The 22,112-nt window shown below is 39.8% G+C and overlaps 1 protein-coding gene and 2 long non-coding RNA genes across 3 annotated transcripts in view; 1 reads left to right on the top strand and 2 right to left on the bottom strand.

The window, feature by feature from the left end:
- Positions 1–22,112, bottom strand: part of LOC147843792 (uncharacterized) — a 1,319,745-nt gene that overhangs the window by 735,391 nt on the left and 562,242 nt on the right. The gene's annotated exons all lie outside the window — the stretch shown is intronic.
- Positions 1–22,112, bottom strand: part of ywhag1 (3-monooxygenase/tryptophan 5-monooxygenase activation protein, gamma polypeptide 1) — a 43,204-nt gene that overhangs the window by 16,991 nt on the left and 4,101 nt on the right.
- On the top strand, positions 11,501–16,153 carry LOC147843798 (uncharacterized). The gene is made up of 2 exons (XR_015490994.1): positions 11,501–14,067; positions 15,626–16,153. It is a non-coding gene; the product is annotated as an uncharacterized LOC147843798 (long non-coding RNA).

The following is a 22,112-nucleotide window of genomic DNA, read 5'->3' as shown; positions in this document are numbered from 1 at the left end:
AAGTTATTTGAATAAGCAAGACCGGCTTTTGCAATGTAATCACAGCACTGAGCATTTTCCCAGATTACCTCAGAAGCAGGCCCGGATTGGCTAATCGGGAGGACCGGGGGAATTCCCGGTGGGCCGGTGCGTTTTTTGGCCGCGAGGGCCGGTGTCCCTAGCTCCAGAATCTGTTGCTCTCAGCAGTCACACTTTTTAAATTAATTTATTTACTTACTTGACTACAGTCTTCTTATTCATTATTTACCGCAGCTCTGCTCTTTTTATATATAACCAGCCTACAGGTTAATGATGATATTAGTCAGATGAGTCAGTCCTTCATATACAACTGTTGTGGTCCAGTGGTCAGCACGTTAGATTATGACGCCGCCGACCCGGGTTTGATTTTTGTCTGAGTATGTTTTTTTTTTTATTATAGTTTTATTGCTAAGACATATAATACTGTTAGGGTTTTTGAACATTTAAAGTTCTAAAGCAGCTGTTTTCTCAAAAAAAAAAAAAAAAAAAAAAAAACGTGAATTGGAAATGACCTTATTTTAATATAGTCAGTCGTGAACTGAGGTGGGCCGGTCTAAGGCTTGAAACTCCAGGGCTGAAAAAGAGTCCCACTCCGGCCCTGCTCAGAAGAACGAGCTCAGTTGGAAGGCTTAGAGAACTCTGAGGTCAACATATTTATGCCAGTCTCTCAGATGAAATTGCTTAAAACTCTTTAATATTTAAGAGAAACTAGTTATAGTTTGCAAAAGCAATGATTGATCCACCCGAGACCCACCCATAAGTAAATTTGCAGCCTATTTTTTGACCTGACCCATGTATCAGCGGCAGCAGCTGTGGATATAACTAATCAATTATGTGCTCCTATTATGTGCACCCATGTGACAGAACTCATCGTGAAGATCGGGAAAAAATTGAACATGCTAGACCAGGGGTGTCAAACTCAATTCCTGGAGGGCCGAAGCCCTGCACAGTTTAGTTCCAACCCTGCTCCAACACACTTACCTGTAGGTTTCAAACAAGCCTGAAGGACTCAATTACAGTAGTTTGATCGGGTGTGTTTAATTAGGGTTGGAACTAAACTGTGCAGAGCTGCAACCTTTTTGGAACTGAGTTTGACACCTGTGTGCTAGACCTTCCGCGATGGTGTCGTGAGGCATTGCAGGCATGGTTTCGTTTGTCGTGAACTATGCCACATTACACAAGAAGAAATGATCACATCTTGTGTCACGATGCCCATTTGTCGTTTACGACTCCCCACGACACCCTACATCAAGGTAATCGTGCCGAAATCGAAAAATGTGTGATCTGACCAGGGCTTAACAGTTTTAAAGACATTTTAATGACAGATTCATTCAGCAAATAATTAAAATAATATGTTTAAGTGAAATATTAATTTAGCTGATTTGTTCACTGAATCATTCAGCAGCTCCACATTATAATAATAATAAACAAAATATTTAATTTAAATAATGCCTCAGTATTTTAATAATATTGCATGAAATGGAAAAAAGTGAACATTCATATTGGTTGTGTATACCTGCCACCTGTACTGTCACCGAGTAAGGTAATGAGAGAAAGATAACTCATATTGTGAATGTTTAGCATCATAATAAAGCAATCATGTGCTGTATTTGACTGACAAGGCATTATTGTTAGCCACTGTAGTGCTGTAGTGTTATCATGAGCACAAAGAGGCTCTTTATTGTCCTCATCAACCTCTTTTAACGCAGCTCATAACCCAACATTTATTCTTCACTGTAACACATTACCATTATGTACTGTGGCTGCGTCTGAAATCATCCTACTACTCCAGTATGTACTGCATTTGAGCTTGAATTTACTAAACGATATTAGAAAAGTATGTTAGTACGTGTAATGTGGATGAACTGCATTAATCATGAATTCTCTCGCAGTGCATTATGGGATAGTGTTGCATCCATTGGATGCACACTTCAGAATCTCGCCTGAAGTAGTAGGTCAAGTACTTCTCACATACTGTTTTACCAAAACTATAAATTTAGACGCACTACTCGGCTAGCATACTGTTTTTAACGTACTATATGAAAGTATGCAATTTCCGACAGCTTTAGAGTCGCTCTGAAAATGTATATTTATCTTCTTTTATTCCAGCGGAAACAAATACTAATATTGACTATATTGAAACCAATATCTACGATCTACTGTATCTATCTAATTGTCTATATATCCTTATTTATTTATTTTTTTACTGCTGAGGTAAATATTAGTAGCCCCTTAAGATATTTTTTTTTTGGCTACAGTACAAAACAACGGTTGTCTTATGAATTCCCCAGTTATCACCACTTACCCAGTTAACCTAATTAACCTAGTTAAGCCTTTAAAGGGCCATGACACCCCCCACTTTCGGTTAAAGTCTACTTCAGAATTTTTTCAAAAGATGCATGATTAAAGGGCGTGGAGCTCCGCCAGCATCGGGCAGGAGTGGGCGTGGCCAGCAGGAGAGAAGGGGAGCGAATAACTGTTGTAGTCAGTTAGCTCACTAAATGAGACACAAACCGTGAGGAGACGCATGAGTTTATAGTTCACAAAGTTAAAATGCAAAGAAATGAACAGTGATTTAGTGCCCTGCTACATTTGTTATTCGTCATTTCATATACACATAACCACAATTTATATCATTATAAAGATAAGTGTGTTCATGTAAACACTATAAATGAGAATTCTCCCTCAATCCCCGTATCCAGCACACTCAGTGCAGCAGGCCTCATGACCTGTCTATTTTAACCATTAGCCCTGCTGGTAATCTGGAGGATTTAGGCAAACACAGCAGCACTGTGATGTGTCTGAACGTGAACGAACTCCTGATAAAAGACAGCGTCCACCATTCTCTAATTCTCGTGCTGCTCTCCCGACAAAAATGCTTGCAGCACACACACAGCTTTGCTGTATGATTAAACATGCAACAAACCCCGTGGATCATGGAAACAAACGCATATGAGCCTTCATGAACGGCTAGATACTGTGGCGTGTCTCACAGCTCAGGCTTGTCTCTGGCAGGTCTCATGAATAATTAAGCAGCCGGCTCTTCTCATAGGATAAGAAAACTCTGATATGAATAATAATGAGAAACCGACGCGTCATCATTGCACTTGCAGTTCTGCGCTACGTCGCCGATTTTGATCCTGCCCCAAAAATAATTTTAAACCCGGAAGTTGAAATTAGCTGACAAAAGCTCAACATTAACCAGTTTTCCCCACAATTAAAGCTGACAGGTGCTAACATTGTCTTAACTGATGCTCAACACACACACATCTGTTAATATAAAAAATGTCTCCAGTGTGTCCTGAACATTTAAATGTCACTTTAAGATGAATACTGGTAGTATAATTACCAAAGTAACTAGTACAATATTATGTTCCATCATCATGCAAAAGACAATAAATGACAAAAGAAATTAGCTACTAAAACTATTGTGTTTAAACATGCTCTCTGTTAAACAGCACTTGGGCTAATGCTTTTGTCTTTAACTGTACATGATTATTTTTATATACTATTATATGGTTCACAGGTACAAACCTGAGATCGATAGACAGCTTTTGGATAATGCAAATGCATCAAACCCCAAAGGTGCTAATTTGAAAGAACCAAAAGACAGACTGAAATCATTAAAGATGAGCGTCAGAGATGCATTTGATGTCATGCTGAAACATGAAAGCACAGTCCATTGCAAGCTGCAGTACATATGGCGAATGTTAAAATGCACATACAGTTGAAGTCAGAATTATTAGCCCCCCTTTGAATTATTTTTTCTTTTTTTAAATATTTCCCAAATGATGTTTAACAGATGATTTTCACAGTATGTCTGATAATATTTTTTCTTCAGTAGAAAGTCTTATTTGTTTTATTTCGGCTAGAATAAATGGAGTTTTTAATTTTTTAAACACCATTTTAAGGTCAGAACAAATCACCATTATACAATAACTTGCCTATTTATCCTAACCTGCCTATTTAACCTAATTAACCTAGTCAAGCCTTTTAATGTCACTTTAAGCTGAATATGAGTGTCTTAAAAATATAATTTACTGTCATCTAGGGTTGTAACAATATACCGGTATGACGGTCTACCACGATTTGAACGTGCACGATTATCATACCATGAACAATTGCATATCTACGGTTTTAACCCTTAAAGACCAAGACAGCCGCCCGCGGCTAAAAATAAGTATTGCTCTTAAATGTTTAATAACTTTTGATCCGCTGATCCGATTCATACAATTCAAAGATTGGCATAAAGAAGAGAATCTCAGCTTTCCAGTGCTGTATCACATAACATTCGACTTTTAGAGGCTCCGGAATCAGTGCGGTTACGTCATCAAAATTTGACAACGCTGATTTGACAAAGAAACGCTCGTCATTGTGTCTTCGGACAAACCAGACATGATACATTGATGCATTGTCCCTCCTCCATGCCCAGATTGGTTCAAACTCGCTATATCACAACCAATAAGCATAGGTTTCGCTTTTGTTTGTGGATCAACAGTGAGCTTTTTAAACAACACGGAATGAGAGATAGGCATACATTTATGCGTGGCTAAATAAAACGCAAAAAAAAGTTTTGCATGAAATAATTCTCATACTAAGTACTTTTGCATGCACAGCAGCACAGAAACATGACAAAACAGTGACACAGCAAAGACAAACTGCTGCTCTTGCTGTTTTCAAAAGACACAAATGAAGGTGCAGCTGTTTGTCTGAATTGCAGACAACCATATCCGAATCCATATCCACAGACAACCATATCCATGCTGGCACATAAAACCCAAGGATGTTCCATATTGAATCTAGTTTCGTTATGTAACTATTTATAGTATAGTCTAAATATTTATATCTATTTTTTTACTGAGGATTTGCACCATGTTTATTTGGACTTTATTTGGACTTTGACACATTATTTATTATTTTCTTATTTTTTTATTTGTTCATTGTAAGTGGTGTTGTTTATAGTAACTGAAAATATATTATTTGGAAAAAGTCAAATTTGCTTCACTGTTCTATTATTTTGTAACATTTTTTTTCTGTTTAGTTCATTTCCAGACCTTTTGGGCAAATACATTGTCAGTAAATAAATGCATTTTTTTCCCCCATAGAAAAACCTTTGTTCAGTCAGAAAGCGTGTTCTTATTCATTTTAGGGTCTTTGCTATGAGAATTGCTATTTAATACCGTATACCGCGAAACCGTTAAACCGTGGTATTGTTTTAGACGATTATCATACCGTAAAAAATTCATACCGTTACAACCCTACTGTCATCACAGCAAAGATAAAATAAATCAGTTATTAGAAATGAGTTATTAAAACTGTTATGTTTACAAATGGGTTGGAAAAAAAGTTTTTCTCTGTAAAACAGAAATTGGGGGGAAATAAACAGGATGGCTAATAATTCAGGGCGGCTAATAATTATGACTGCAACTGTATATGAAGTACACCTCATAAAAAAAAATAAAGAACAAAAGAATTTCATTGTGAAATTGGAGCAGGGACCAGTAAATGAATGGAAGGATGTGTGGAGGATGGGATGATGGGGATGCTGCAAGGGTGGAAGAAGGGGATTCTTTGCTTAAAGAAGCTCATTGTTGTTATATAACCGTAGAGAGATTGCAGAAGTTTTTTTTATGTTTTTGCAGCTGCTGCAGGCTTCTAAAAATAAAATGCATAAAAGCTTTATGACCGTACTGTTATGAAAAAAACATGAGGTGCTGTCTTAAAGCCACTTCTATGGTAATGCTCGATGAAAGGGAGCGGATGGAGAAGGATGTGGGTTGAAAAATGCACATGTATGATGGGCAATATCAAACTTTAGCAATTACAAAAAGCTTTGCCTTTGAATTTCTTTTTTTTAATTTTTTTGCAAATGCCCTTTTTTCATTTTTTAGACATAATGCATTGTTAATTATTTTCTCTATCCTCTATTTCCACCTGCATGGGGATACTCATCCCGAGGTCCTCAGATTATGCGGAGTCATTGATTGGATCCAAGACCAGCAACGAGATGATCCCAAGGTTTCCATATCCGCGACCAGGCCGTATCCTGAGCTGCTGCTGCGCTGGTGGTCAGGGGGGAGTGGTAATCAGTAGTGATTCAGTAATGATTTTAAATCACACTGAACTGAGCTGAACTGAACTTAAACACTAAAAACTGAACTACACTGATCCAGTTACTATGACCATTTATGTGAAGCTGCTTTGACACAATCTACATTGTAAAAGCGCTATACAAATAAAGCTGAATTGAATTGAATTGTGATATGTAACACTACAGACTCTACACTCACCGGCCATTTTATTAGGTACACCAGTAGTACTGGTTTGGACCCCTTTTTGCCTTTAGAACTGCCTTAATCCTTAATGGTATAGATTCAGCAAGGTACTGCATTATTTATTACCATGTCATTATAGCCTGTGTGAATTGTAGCCTCAGTTTTCTGTTCTTAGCTGACAGGAGCGGCACCCGGTGTGGTCTTCTGCTGCTGTAGCCCATCAGCCTCAAGGTTGGACGTGTTGTGTGTTCAGAGATACTCTCCTGCAGAGCTCGGTTGTAACGAGTGCTTATTTGAGTTACTGTTGCCTTTCTATCAGCTGGAACCAGTCTGGCCATTCTCCTCTGACCTCTGGCATCAAAAAGGCATTTGCGCCCACAGAACTGCACTGTATATTTCCTCTTTTTCAGACCATTCTCTGTAAACCCCAGAGATGGTTGTGCGTGAAAATCCCAGTAGACAAGCAGTTTCGTAAATACTCAGACCTGCCCGTCTGGCACCAACAACAATGCCACGTTCAAAGTCACTTAAATGAGGGGGGTGTTATATTAACAAATAGAGATTCAAATAATTATGAAACAGGGCTCGAAATTAACCTTTTTTTAGGCGCAATATAGTCGCATCCACCAGTTATAAGCACCGTTACTACAAATTTTATACAAAGATATTTATTGAGATTTATTGAAATCAACACTAATCAAACTAACAAGCAAACAAAAATATATGCTTGTGTGAGGAAAATGTATCAACGAAATCCCGTTATCGCAAGAAAATACATTTTTATAACAAAACTGAGTGAGCAAAAGATACACGGAGCGCTCACCGGCCCTGCACGCATTGCTTAACATGAATGAATCTGTTAACGCTATAACTGTGCTGATCTCACGGGTGCTGTCTGATATTGCACTGATGCTTTTGACATATACTCTACCTTATTATATGCATACGTCATGTTAATAGCAATACCAGTCTTTTCATGAGTAGCAATATTAGTTTACTCAGTGTAAGCCCGTTTGCGATTGGTGTATGTGGTGTTAAATTTGACATATAGCTGCCACTTGCAAGGCGGACAGCATCTGGCGATTATATGAAGGATTAAACAGAAGCTCTCGTGCTAGATGTGGCAAACAGTTACCTGAAAATCCCATCTCACAGACTTTTCATAGCAGACTTGAAGCAAATGGAAGTCTTTTATCCACTCTTGGAAAAGTGTAGATGGTGGATTAACATTCAGCACATGATCACTACTAAGATGTGTCATTATTTATAACTGTAGGTGGTTTCTAAAACAAAATCTGTCAGTGTTATCTTCATTCTCATCTTCTGCGCTTTACAGTTTCGCGGTAGTAGCTCCTGTCATCCCAAGCCAGAAAGCATTGACTGAGTGATTGACAGCTGATATTAACCAATTCATTCGTGTTCAGTTCTAGAGCAGTGGGCCAATAAGAAGAGCGCGAAGGCCGGGCAAGCATTACGGACTTGGCTTTGTTTACTGCAGCAAGTTGACATGACAACTGCTCTAAACTATTCCTGAGCACTGCGCTTCGCGTTTCAAGTGCAGGGATGCATTCTGCGTGAATGACTCCCGAATCCGCACATGTGGTGAACATTTTGCAGTAAAACTGGTCACACACAACAACTTTATGCACTCGCACACATGCACCCAAATATATTTTGAGGGCGCATAGAAAAAATTTCTGCCGCATATGCAACCAAAATGGTCGCAATTTCAAGCCCTGTGATATACACTAGCATAGTGTGACAATCATTTCAAGGTCTGAAATGAAATCAAATAAATGTATAGTGGAAAGCAATGCAAAACAATGCTTTGGGTACTTAGTTTTGTTGTCTTGTTTTTACTCTAATAATCTGAAAATCCTTAAATCACGAAACATTTTCTAGACAAATAAAGAATATTGTCTTGTTTTCAGAAATAATATGTCAAAATTAAGTGATTAACATGGGTGTGACAAGCTTGTGGCATCATATTCAAAAAGACTTGAGGCTGTAATTGCTGCCAAAGGTGCATCAAGAAAGTATTGAGCAAAGGCTGTGAATACTGATCTACATGTGATTTTACAGGTTTTTTATTTTTAATAAATTTGCAACAATTTCATTGTCATTATGGGGAATTGTGTGTAGAATGTTGAGAAAATAAATCAATTTAATCCATTTTGCAATAAGACTGTAACATAAACAAATGTGGAAAAAGTTTAGCGCTATGAATACTTTCCGGATGCACTGCATGTTAATTTCCAGCACAAGCCTCAATATTTAAGCTTAAGACTTTTCTTAAGAACTTTTCCGGGGCCGGGTCACAGGGGCAGCAGACTGAGAAAAGAACCCCAGACTTCCCTCTCCCCAGACACTTCCTCCAGCTCCTCCGGGGGGATCCCAAGGCGTTCCCTGGCCAGCCGAGAGACATAGTCCCTCCAGCGTGTCCTGGGTCTTCCCCGAGGCCTCCTCCCGGTGGGACATGCCTAGAACACCTCCCTAGGTAGGCATCCAGGAGGCATCTGAAACAGATGTGAGCCACCTCAGCTGACTTCTCTCAATGTGGAGGAGCAGCAGCTCAACTCCAAGCTCCTCCCAGGTGTCAGAGCTCCTCACTCTATTCATAAGAGTGCGCCCTGCCACCCTTGGAAGGAAACTCATTTTGGCCGCTTGTATCCGAGATCTTGTCCTTTCGGTCATGACCCAAAGCTCATGGCCATAGGTGAGAGTAGGAACGTAGAGTGACCGGTAAATCGAGAGCTTTGCCTTTCGGCTTAACTCCTTCTTCACCATATGAATAATTTATCGATGCATTTTAACGGTTAGCAAGAGTTTTGGCAATGCTTTGTCATTATTGAAGCAAGCTGTACTAAAAGTATTTCATACAGGACTTCAAGCTGAATTTGTGCATCTTCAAAAATAACTTTAACACACACTACCTCCATGAAAGCAGAACGATGTTTCTTTCTGCTGAATAAATGTATTTGGTCTCAGCCATGGTTAATTCAAGAGTTCAAAGCCATTACAGACAGATTGGGCACAACAGTGTCAGAACAAATGTACTATAATTAAACAACTGAGTGTAAAACAGCAACAAACGAATAAAATACTCATGCATGCACACAAGCCTCAACTAAAACACCTGATGTGTAGCTAAATGGACCCTCTTATGATGTAAAAACAGCAAGCAATCAAGGATAAATAGTTACAGTAGTAGTCTAGTAGCTGTGGTAATGGTTAGAAGCATTAATGAAAGGTGTCATATTGTGTGTTTTGCATTCATTAAACATGCATCCTTATTTACACCTGGTGTGAAGATGTTCTTAATTTGATTGCAAATGCACAACACTACTGTAAATACTAGGGATGCCACGGTTCTCAATATAATATTGAACTGTACAGTACGACCTCCATGGTTCAATACGCGCATGTGAATTGCGGTTTTCTCGGTTTTGCATTTAAATAATTTGTGCGTTTTATATCTCCCCGAATTGACTGTTTGTCCCTCTAAATCCATGAGCTGAGATGAGGAAACTCCTCCCGGCGAGTAAATATCCAATCACTGTGCTCTAAAGTTAGGGGGCGCTTGACCATCATTCCACACTTTAACATGGCGAGCGGCGGTGAAGTGAGGCTGAGGCAACAGTACGAGAAAGCGCCGGCGTCTTTCAAATCTGCGGTGTGAGGACATATCGGTTTTGCCGGTAAGCATAATGCCAATAAAAGAAAAAACGGTTTAACAATGAACTTAAAGGGGTTAATAATTTTGTCCTTAAAATGGCTTTAAAAAAATTAAAAACTGCTTTTATTCTAGCTAAAATAAAACAAATAAGACTTTCTCCAGAAGAAAAAAAATATTATCAGACATACTGTGAAAATTTCCTTGCTCTGTTAAACATCATTTGGAAAATATATAAAAAAATAAATATAAAAAAATCACATACACACACACAAGAATAATCGTCATTATTAATCGTGATTAACATTTTGAGCAAATTAATCGTGATTATCATTTTTTCTGTTATCTTGCAGCCCTAATTATATCCGTATATTTTAGGTATAACAGAATCTTTTTGTAGTTTAAAATCCTTGACTTTTCCAAACCACAGTAAATCTTGAAACTGGTGATTGTCCCATGCCTAGTGAGCACATATTGGCTCGTTTCCACTGACTGGTACAGTACGGTACGGTTCAAGTCGGTATGGGCAGGCCCTTGCAGAGACCGTCCAAAGGGCATGTGCAGGATAAATTTTACGTACTCAAGATCAGTGTTGTCGTGCGCCTACTGAAGTGCGGGACGGAGGGTGTGTCGCGTCGCGGGGGCACTTTTGATCATTTTGGAAGGGCACTTTCTATCCAAGACTAAAAAGGGCATGTGCACTGCACAAATTGAGCCCTATGTGTGCACGTGTCTGGGTATGGGTCACCTTTATCAGGCTTGCGTTTACACTACCAAGGGTATCCTTTTAGAGGGCGTGGTGTATGACAAAGTTTTAGTCTACAGTAAAGATGTACGGGTCGCTCACATATAATATGAGAAGCACTTCTCACAAAACAGATGCTTTACACACACAAATACTTCTGTATTAATGTTTATTACTAACTTTTCTATGAACAGGATTTAATGACTGCAGATCAATGACAGTGCGAAATAGCCTACTGTAACATCTGTAATTATATTAAATAAATATGTAAATGCAACATAAATGAACACATACAGACCCTTACAGTCTCCGATATATTATTGATTACAGAAAAACTACACACAGCATACATTTAGTCCTCATTTGAGTTCAAAAACACACGCAATATAGCCCACAGTCAGCGCAAACCTCTCATCTGTGTCTGTAATCTTCAGCAGCACATGTAAGCTCTTTAGAGAGTCATTTTGTCATTCTCAGTTCATAATAGTCCAAAAGTTGAAGATAAACATGGCAGTTTGTTCATGATTCAGATTGCTAAAACAATTTTCATCCTGAGTTTTGTCGGGCTTCTCCTTTTTTCCGCGCTTCACTCTTGTGCTTGTCCTTTTCTTTTTGAATGGATCAGATGACGGAGACACCTCAATCAAGCACACGTTATCATCATCAGCTCAAGAAGTTCGTTATATCAAATATTGATGCGATTGCGAGCTCCCGGAAGAAAGCGAATACCGCTCGCACTTTTAGACGGCCTTGTAAAGCAACAACAGCACACGGCAGATTTTTCTTCTTGGCTTTGTGTCTGTTCATCAAGACGACGACAATGTGTGTTTGAGCTTGGGTCATCCATGGCTCGTTATTATATGCATATAGTATTTCCACGTAATGTCTCGGCTGTGTATTAGACAACCCAGGCTCATTGTGGAAAAATAGTCCAGTGGACGTTTTTGGAGACAGCAGAATACGTCCCGGCGGGTACGTACGGCTGCAGTTTTTGTTTTCGCGAATCCGCGAGAGGCCGCTGATGCGCGCTTTTTCGCACCTCAGACGCCTCTCGCAAGTGCGTTCGCGCCCGCGATGTTCTCGCGTGAACCCGCCGGAGGCCCCTGTCTGACTGACCAGATGATTGACTGCGCGACCGACCCACCCTCCTCCTTCCCCGAACCCAACCAATTTTACCGATCGACCCGCCTGCCCGCTCGCTTCCCTAAACCCGAGCGACAGTTTACAAAAGCCGTCCAAAAAAATAAAAGCCCCGATTTATTTTTTTTGTTTCTACCGCGTTTTCAGGTTCTTACCCTGTCACGAAACTCGTTCACTTAATTTTTGGGATTTAACTACTATATCCTAATTTCTGTTTTCGTCTTACCTGATTGCTGGAACTGCTCTTCCACGTACTCGAAACCGGTCGCCGTGGTCGACTCCTTTCCGCATCTCGAGCCTGCCAACGTTACATGGTGAGCTGAGTGGATAAACGGGTTTCAGCGGGGAAGCCCTCCGCAAGGAGGTAAGGCAAGCGCGAAAGGGAACGGCGTCACACCGCCCCGCAGCGTTCGCTTGAAAAAATTTAATGCGGCCGTAACGCTCCAGAAACGTCCGCGGAGCTACGTTTTGGGTTGGTATTAGAACATGGCGGATCCTTTGTTTTCATTCTGTCTAGCTCCACAAGCTCGTGACGTATCTCTGTAACCAATCAGCGTTTAGCTGCACGTGTAGCTCCACTTATTGGTGCCCAGTCTCATTTTTGGTACCCTTTTGAAAGGGTGCCGAAAAAGTGGTACAGACGGTTTGGTTCGGTGCGCTTTTTGACAGTGTAAACGGCCATGAAAGCGTACCAAACCGAACCGTACCACTTAGTGGAAACAGGCCATAAGTCTTGTTTGAGCCTGTTTAAGTCCCAATGAGCCTGTTTTGCTTAATACCAGGTGGAAATGCATCTTTGGCTCACTTGTACCCACTGAAAATGATTGTTAACACCAAGTGGAAAGAGGGTCTCGGTCTTATCATTAGGATTTCTGACTTTATATTCCAGTTTCTAAGGGCGTAGGCTGCCAACATGCAAAGACGAGGGCTTCATCTCATAGTGAGAAGACAAGACTAAACACATACACACACACCCCTGAGCTGCATTGGGACCGTACAGCTAGCAGAGCTTTCCGGTCAGCTGAGGAGTAAATCAATACATGCACAAATCAATCCAGTGTGTCTCTAAAAGAGACGATGCAGAGCAAGTTGAATCCTTTCGCTTGAACAAGCACACTGAATGATGACCCAAACGTTTAAATCGCAGGATATACGTTTAATCATCCTAATATATTGTATATAGTGCCCTACAACCCTACATATGTTTAAATTCACCCAGCATGGACCCGTGGGTACATGCCATTAAGGGCCAGACAGAATTATTTATTAGCACAGACCACATAAAAGCAAACAGTTTAGAAAGATGATGGAGATCCGGCACAGCTAATCACTGTATAATATTCGAAATGCACAACAGAGGAACCAATTTGTCAAGCTCATCATCTCCGAATGACTATTGTTTAGTAGAAACCATTATATAAAACACTCTAATGGGAGGCTGGTGCATCAGAAGCTCAGTGCAATACACCTTATCATTTCCCATCAGTAAGTACTCATCTACCCTAAGCAGATGGCAAGAGATAGCGCAATTAGACAATGACGGAGCGTTTTTCAATAATGGAGAGCATCCAGCCTTAGTGAGTACAGTAGCATAATGGAACGATGCACTTTGCTTTTCTCTGAAGGGAGTTCATCATGCCAAACCAACACTTGATGTGCAGCGATTTGCAAAGCAATAGCCGAAGCCCTCAATGTTACAAAATTACTCCAATATGTTGTTTCAGCATTGTTTTAGAAGTTCTGATAACAACACTGTAAAAAATGCAGGGTTCCACACAATCCATTCATGTTGTCTCAACACAAATTGATTAGGTTAAAGGTGCAGCAGGTGATTGTCTTGCTGGTTGAAAGTGTCTTCACATTCCAATAGTACTGATTAAAGTAAATGATCTAAATGTATTTACAATTGAAACCAGAGGTTTACATACACTGCATAAAAAGGCACCAAACCATTTAAAAATAAGTCAGATGTTAATGTGACTGAACTTTTTCTCTTTTTGGTAAGTCAGGATTATTAAATTTGTTTCTGTTCTGCTTTAGAATAAGGAGGGAGATATTTGTTGAGAAATTGTTATAACATTTCTTGAAAGTCAGGTTTTCTCACAATAAGATTATTCCACCTCTGAAAAAGCTCAGATGATGATGTCAAGGTTTTGGAAGTTTCTGATTGGCTAAATGGCAACATTTGACTTAATCGGAGGCACAACTGTAGAATAGTAGGGGTGTAACGATACACTCAGCTCACGATATGATGTGTATCACGATATAATGTTCACGATTCGATATGTATCACGATATTTGGAATAAAAATTGAAAATTTTACTGAAATGCAAATTTTACCAAGTAAACTATTTTTTATGTATTTCTTTTGTTTCAACTTGTTAAACTGAACCTTCTTTTAGAAAATATATTAAACAGGCCTGTCTCTGGAAAATAAAACAATTTAAAAACTTCTTAAAAAATATTATTGAAATGACAGAGACAAAATTAAGGAACAATTTAAGTAAGAGCTTAAGGCTTTGCTTGGTCGCTTGCGTTTTTTGTGTGTGCAAAATAAATCCACATTTTCAGGTAATCAGCAGTTCTATAAAATAATCCTGAACTGATGTGTATCTGTCTGAGAGGTTTTTATGGATGGCTGTCTTCATGTTGGGCATGATGAGTGACAGGGTGGCCGTCTTTTCATTACACAGGACAGTCGTGGCTCTTTTCAGCAGTTTAGGCAGGTTTACTATTTCTTCGGCGTCGCTGATCTCGGCGCTATCAAGTGTATCATGTTGACGTGCATTTTTGTGTACCTCTGTACTCAAAAGGGTTCATGCTCGTCGTATTCATAACTCTAAAATGCGATATGATTGTTTAAATAATGTGTACGTTTTCGGTTTCCATTTCCACTGCTGTTCATACTTCCCACGCGGCTCCTGAACGATCACTCTGTTCCACAAACTGAATGTTGTTTACTACTTTATTAGTCACAACCTGCAGGTTCTGTTTACTGAAGCAGACGCGCGTATGGCAAGCCGTTTTAGCATTTAAACCTTTGTTCTGACTATCCATAAATATATTTAATTCATATTTAATTAAATTCCTTTAGAGATATCTCTAATTATATTTTGACTAGTCGAATTATAATTATGACTAGTCAAAATATAATTAGAGATATCTCTAAATATATTTATAGATAGTCAGATCAAAGGTTTAAATGCTAAAACGGCTTGCCATACGCGCGCGTCTATCATAGTCCGCCCTCTGTAGTAACAGCTCACGGTCAGCTCACGTCATGTGTGATTTTGCGGCCGCCAATACATCATTATATGAAGACAGAATGATATTTTATGGTGAATTGTACCTTATAAATACAGTATGTGACTCTTTCAACACCATTAGGAGGTATCCATGTCGCTGTGCAAAGTATGTAAATCACTGTGAAGACTTTAAAACTTAGGATGTTTGACCCAGTATGCGTGTCAAAAAGCGGACGAGTCTAAAGCAATGACTGTACAACCGAAATGTTGCCAGACGTCTGATTTTGAGAGGATGGGCCATCCTCTATTTCAGCTCCACTCATCTTGGTCTGCTAACATTACTGCTGCTGCAATCTGAACTCACGTGCGACAGCAGGTGGAACGTAGCTCACGTGCAAACAGCTCAACTAATAAGAGAAAACGGACGCCATATCGTAATCAAATCGTCATCACGCCACGATGCATATCGAGACATTTTTGCATCGCAATAAATCGTACAACGATAAATCGTTACACCCCTATAGAATAGTATTGAAGGTAAACCTCAAACACACTGCTTCCTTGTGTGACAACATGGGAAAATCAACAAGCCAGAATCAACATTAAAGCCAGATTACAATTAGGTAAATGACACTGGGAAAAAGACTCATTTCTGGAGACATGTGCTGTGATCTGATGGAGCTAAGATTGAACTGTTTGGCAATAATGAGCAGTGTTACACTTGGAGGACAAAGGGGAAAGTGCACAAGCCTTGGAACACCATCCCAACTGTGAAGTATGGGGGCGGCAGCATCATGATGTGGGGCTGTTTTGCTGCAGGAGGGACTGATCCACTTCACAGCATAGATGGCATCATGCAGAAAGAGCATTGTGTAGAAATACTGAAGCAACATCTCAAGACATCAGCCAGGAAATTAAAACTTGGCCACAAATGGGTCTTCCAAACAGACCATGACCCTAAGCACACTGCCAAATGAGTTCAAATGTGTTTTAAGGACAACAGAGTGAATGTTTTGGAGTGGCCATCACAAAGCCCTGATCTCAATCCTATAGAAAACATGTGGGCAGAGTTGAAAAATCTTGTGCGAGCAATAAAGCCTACAAATCTGACTCAGTTACACTAATTCTGTCAGGAGGAATGGGCCAAAAATCCAGCAAACTATTGTGAGAAGCTTGTGGAAGGATATTCAAAACATTTGACCCAAGTTAAACAGTTTAAAAGCAAAGCTAAAAAATACCAAGGAAACTTTTGACTGCCTAGAAATTAATAAATAATTCTTAAATAATTCTCTCATTATTCTGGCATTTAGCAAATGTAAATCATTTAGGTAATCTTAACGGACCTAAACTAGTAAACGTTTAGTATGATTTACCATCAGACATTTTTTTTTAAATGGTTATGTTCCTTTTTTTAGAGTGTATGTAAACTTCTAGTTTCAACTGTACATATGTATTTTTATATTCTGGCTAAGGCATAAGACTAATAAATGTTCAACCAATTAAATTTGTAGGGCCGACAATTCCATAATTCTGATAGGTAGCCCAAACTGTTTGTCAGCAAATGTTGATTTGTAATCCGCCATTTGTGCATGTACACACGTTCACGTGCACACGAGAGATAGACATCTGTAAAAACAAACGTTGAATCAACAGTTTTTAAAAATCCTGAATCAATTTTCGAGTTAGTTTTTCACTCTGGAGGAGGACGACATCATGGCTGAAGTATTCCTGTTAGACAGGTCATGTTCCTCGTTAAAACTATTTTAGTCACGCGGAGCTTATGTAGACTGTGTTGTTGCGAATAGGTTATATGCACAGAAGTGTTGTTCAGCCACTGAAATCTCCATAAGTGTAACCACGCCGGTCCTACACCACCCAAACCGCTCCGTGCTGGGATCGAACCAGCGACCTTCCGCATGGGAGTCGGTTGCTCTAACAAAGAGGCTAAAGAACATGGCCTCTAGCGTCTGTCGCTAGAGCACCGTTCGAGGTCAGAGAAGTGAGGTTTACCTGCACAGCACACACTAGCTGGCCACCGTTACACTCACCCCTCTAAACTTAACTCCCATCCGGGTCACAGCACCAATGTAACTAGGCCAGTCCTACGCCACCCAACCCGCTCCAAGCTGGGATCGAACCAGCGATCTTCCGCATGGGAGTCAGTTGCTCTAACAAGGAGGCTAAAGACCATGGCCTCTAGCGCTGTTGCTAGAGCACCTTTAGAGGAGAGAGGAATGAGGTTTACCTGCACAGCACTTACTAGCTGGCATCTGTTACATAAGGTCCTTTTACAGCATCGATAATGTAGATTTTTATTTAGCTTAACAACAGAACATCAGTAAATAGCACTGTTCCATCTAGCCTGCTTTACTGAGCTGAAGTTGGTTTTATATTTACATTGGGTCATTTTTAAACAACAACCTCTGACGTGCTCCTTATATCGTTTACCATGCTAGCCAACCACTAAGCATACAGAAGTCCCTTTAGCACAAAGTTTCGCTTCCTACACAACTGTAAACATGCTAGATATAATACAGTTTTTCGTTCAGAATTGTAATATTATAACGTACTGTAAAGTTTTCTAACTGGTGAATGACATGATCGAGTGGATTGTATACTGTCATCACATTCGTGATTTCAAGAAATGTGGCTTTGGACGGCAGGGGAGGGTCTGTGTTTTCAAAGATATTATGTCAACGGATAGCATTTAGGGCAGATCACCTATGGCCCGTTTCCACTGAGGGGTATGGGAAGGTACAGTTTCCACTGTCAAAGGTAAAAAAGCAAACCGTACCGTACCACTTTTTGGGTACCCTTTGCAAAGGGTACCTAGTACAACAAAAGGTCACCAAAAGGCGGAGCTAGACATGCAGCTGAAGGCTATTGGTTTACAGAGATACATCACTCGAAAAAACAAGGGAGCAAGTAATTCTTTCAGGAACCTATAACGAACAAACTGCTATGTTTAACTATTTATCATCACCTTTTGGACTTTAGGATATGTGCCAAGTGTAACCCCCCCGGTCCTACATTACCCAACCGGTTCCGATCTGGGATCGAACTGACGATCTTCCGTATAGGAGTCGGTTGCTCTAACAAGGAGGCTAAAGACCATGGCCTCTAGCATGCATCACTAAAGCACCTTTAGAGGTCAGAAGAGTGAGGTTTACCTGCACAGCACTTACTAGCTGGCCTCCGTTACACTCACCCCCCTAAACCTCACTCCCATCCGGGTTACGGCACCAATATAACCCCAACGGTCAAACACCACCCAACCCGCTCCAAGCTGGGATCGAACCAGCGATATGTGATATGTGAATAACCCGTACAGTTTTACTGTGACATTTCCTCATGTACAAAAGATTGTTTAATTATTTTGTTTTCTAACTGTACATTTATTCTTTACCTGTTTTGTTATTATGTGGGCGTGGTTAAAAGGTCCGCTCGCGAGTTCAATGAATAACGTGAAAGTGTTCGACACAGTAATGAAAGAGGAACAGAGAAAAAGGCAGGTGCGCATCGTGATGCTCAGTCGCCAGTTTAGAGAGTTAAAGCCAACAAACTATTAGGATTGCAATCACAGCATCCTCAGAGAAGGCAGTTTGACTGAATCCTATCAGATGACAGGAAGATGTGGTATGATTACTTCGGAGTTTGACAGAACTTTATGATGTGCGTCATTGAAGAAACGTGAGTGTTCATAGTTCATTATTAAAAACTTTATTATCATTCGATGTATATATACATGCATCTATATGCATATTTATAGTTTGCAACTGTATTAGAACGACACGTTATTATGTTATGTGTTCGTGATCTTTCACGTGTTTATTCACGTGTAGTAATAATGACGCAGCATTTTTCCGTGAGTAGTTTGAGGACTAATTAAACCTTTTTTTTTCTTTATTATAGAACCACACACATACATACACAATCACCCGCAACTGCATGAACATTTACAGCAACATTTAACTTTATCTGATCACTTGCTTTAACACAATCACTCATTATACATTATACATTCATTGCAAATGAAGATAAGATCCCGGCAAATGTTGCACACTGGCGGATGACATCCCTACTACTGATCGACTGCTGAAGTGATCGCTGGACCTTCTGTTTATGAGGTGGATTTTTCTGTGAAACTATTGGGACTTATTTCACCATATTACAAGTGATCGCTGGACCTTTCTGTTTATAAGTCCTCTGAAACTATTGGGACTTACTTCCCCACTATATTACAACCTTCCAGTACTGTAATTATTGTCATCTTATATGATAATTGTTTTTCATTTACGTGGGCCTACGCTATTTTATTTGATTTGTATTGTGATGATTATGTTTACACATTAATCATAAAGAAATTGATACATTGTTTGAACATAATAATTTGTGTCTGACCTCTTTACTCTTCTCCTATTCTTTGGACATCAATTGGATAATATATCCTTTAAGGTGGTATAGAACCGTATAGTAATCAGTGCATTCATACAGGCTTCAATACACCTCAAGTTGAGAATGACGTCATATGAAGCTTTCTCACCACTCACTCGTACACTACGCCCACCATTGGTACACTTTTGACCGTGGAAACGCAAGCCTGATAAAGGTGACCCGTACCAAACTGTACCACTCGATGGAAACAGGCCACTAATGTACCTTTAAGAGTGCTTTCACACCTGTGAATTGATTAATTTGTTCTAAAAAAGGCATTAAAATATTTACATTGTTGCTCTTTGCTCTTGGTGCGGTTCGCTTTCACACTGCAAAGTTTCTAAACAATTCAAAAGAGCTAAAAGAAGTCACGTGTGGTCAGAGAAGGTCAGAGTGTCAGGGTTTATTTTGCAGAGTCCCGCTCAGCTGTCAGGGGAGGTGGTGGTTTGGTGGTGTTTGACAAGGTGCGCACGACGTGTCTGAAGAGCGAGGAGAGATGCGGTGGGGAGGGGTGAGAAGGGTGCTTGACTTATTTAAGGACCGGGAAGGAGACACGGGTTTACCGGGAGATTATCATTTGTTTGCGGGCATCCGGGAGACTCCCGAAACTTCCTGCCCTACTCATAATTTTCTCTTAATATAGCCGTATGCCTATTAAATATCCATAAAACACTAAAAGTTGTCCCAAAAAAATCTCAAGAATTGTGTTTTCAGCTCATTTTAAATAAGTAGTTTGAAGAAGCAGCAAACCTATCATTTTTGAGAGCATATTCCTCCAGTTAGACTATTCGTGCATGCATGTGAGCTGCTCTACACATTTTTTATTATTTTTGTTTATTTTAAAATTGTATCATTCTGATGTACAGATCGGCGACGCAGTGGCGCAGTAGGTAGTGCTGTCGCCTCACAGCAAGAAGGTCGCTGGTTCGATCCTCGGCTCAGTTGGCGTTTCTGTGTGGAGTTTGCATGTTCTCCCTGCGTTTGCGTGGGTTTCCTCCGGGTGCTCCGGTTTCCCCCACAGTCCAAAGACATGCGGTACAGGAGAATTGGGTAGGCTAAATTGTCCGTAGTGTATGAGTGTGTGTGTGCGAATGAGTGTGTGTGGATGTTTCCCAGAGATGGGTTAGAAGGGCAACCTCTGCGTAAAAATGTGCTGGATAAGTTGGCGGTTCATTCCGCTGTGGCGACCCTGGATTAATAAAGGGACTAAGCCGACAAGAAAATGAATGAATGAATGATCCACAGATCATTTGAAAATCGTAAAATGTTGGTCTGGGTTTATGCGCCACACATGTTTGACTGTAAACATTGTCAGACTTTTTATTTATATCTATTTTATCTGCATTTCAAAACATGCATTTATCGAACAGTTCATAAGAATATTACTCCATTATAAATAATCACTTTTTTTTCTTTTAATGATTTCATTAAGAACTGATTTTGTTAACGGTGGCTCAGTGGTTAGCCTCACAGCAAGAAGGCCCCTGGTTCGAGTCCCGGCTGGGTCAGTTAGCATTTCATTGTGGAGTTTGCATGTTCTCCCCATATTGGCGTGGGTTTCCTGCTCCGGTTTCCCCCACAGTCCAAACGCATGCGCTATTGTGGAATTGAATAAACTAAACTGGGCGTAGTGTATGAGTATTTGTGTGTGAATGAGTGTGTATGGGTGTTCTCCAGTACTGGGTTGCGGCTGGAAGGGCATCTGCTGTGTAAAACATATGCTGGAATAGTTGGTGGTTCATTCTACTGTGGTGACCCCTGATAAATAAGGAGCTAAGCCAAATGATTTTGTTAACATTAAAATAATAGTCTAGGTTTACTTATGTATTTGCTAACATGGACTAAGAATCCTTATTTATATATGAGCAATCTAGTAGAGCATTTATTAATTAATAATAAGTCAACATTTACTAATGCATTAATAAAAAATCCAAAGTTGCAGCTTGTTAACATTACTCAGTGCACGTATAACTTTAGTTCTATTAACTAACATTAACAAAGATGAATAAATACTGTAATATTGTTGATAGTGAAAACATTGGTAACACTTTAAAACAATGGTTTATTTGTTAATGTAATTTAATGTATTTACTAACATGAACAAACAATTATTAATACATGTATTACTGTATTTGTTCATCTTGGTTAACATTAGTTATTGCTATTTAAGTTAGTTCATGTTAACTCACAGTGCATTAACGTTAACAAGCACAACTTTGGATTTTAAAGGGCACCTAGGTTACCCCTTTTTTCAGATTTAATATAAGTTTTTTGCGTGTCTAGAATGTGTAGATAAAGTTTCAGCTTAAAACACCCATCAGATTTTACATTATACCTTTTACAAGATGCTGTTTTTTACTGATTTCCAGCAGGGGGTGGTTTTGTCGTACTGCGCCTTTAAGGCGAGCTCTGCCCGCCTACTGTTTCTACATGCCTTCCCGCGTGCTTTAAAAGGCCATGAAACCCCCTCGTTTCAGCAGGGTGTTTTCACACCTCTACTTTGGAAAAAGTCAGAAAAGTGGGCGTGTCCAGCTCTGTTTAGGGGGGAGTGTCGGAGGAACTAAAGTGGGAGGGTGTGGGAG

This window comes from Danio rerio, chromosome 5 (assembly GCF_052040795.2).
Source record: "Danio rerio strain M-AB ecotype USA chromosome 5, GRCz13ab, whole genome shotgun sequence".
Lineage (NCBI taxonomy): Eukaryota > Metazoa > Chordata > Actinopteri > Cypriniformes > Danionidae > Danio > Danio rerio.
The sequence above is the reverse complement of the archived record's forward strand: the minus strand, read 5'-3'. Positions and strand labels throughout refer to the sequence as shown.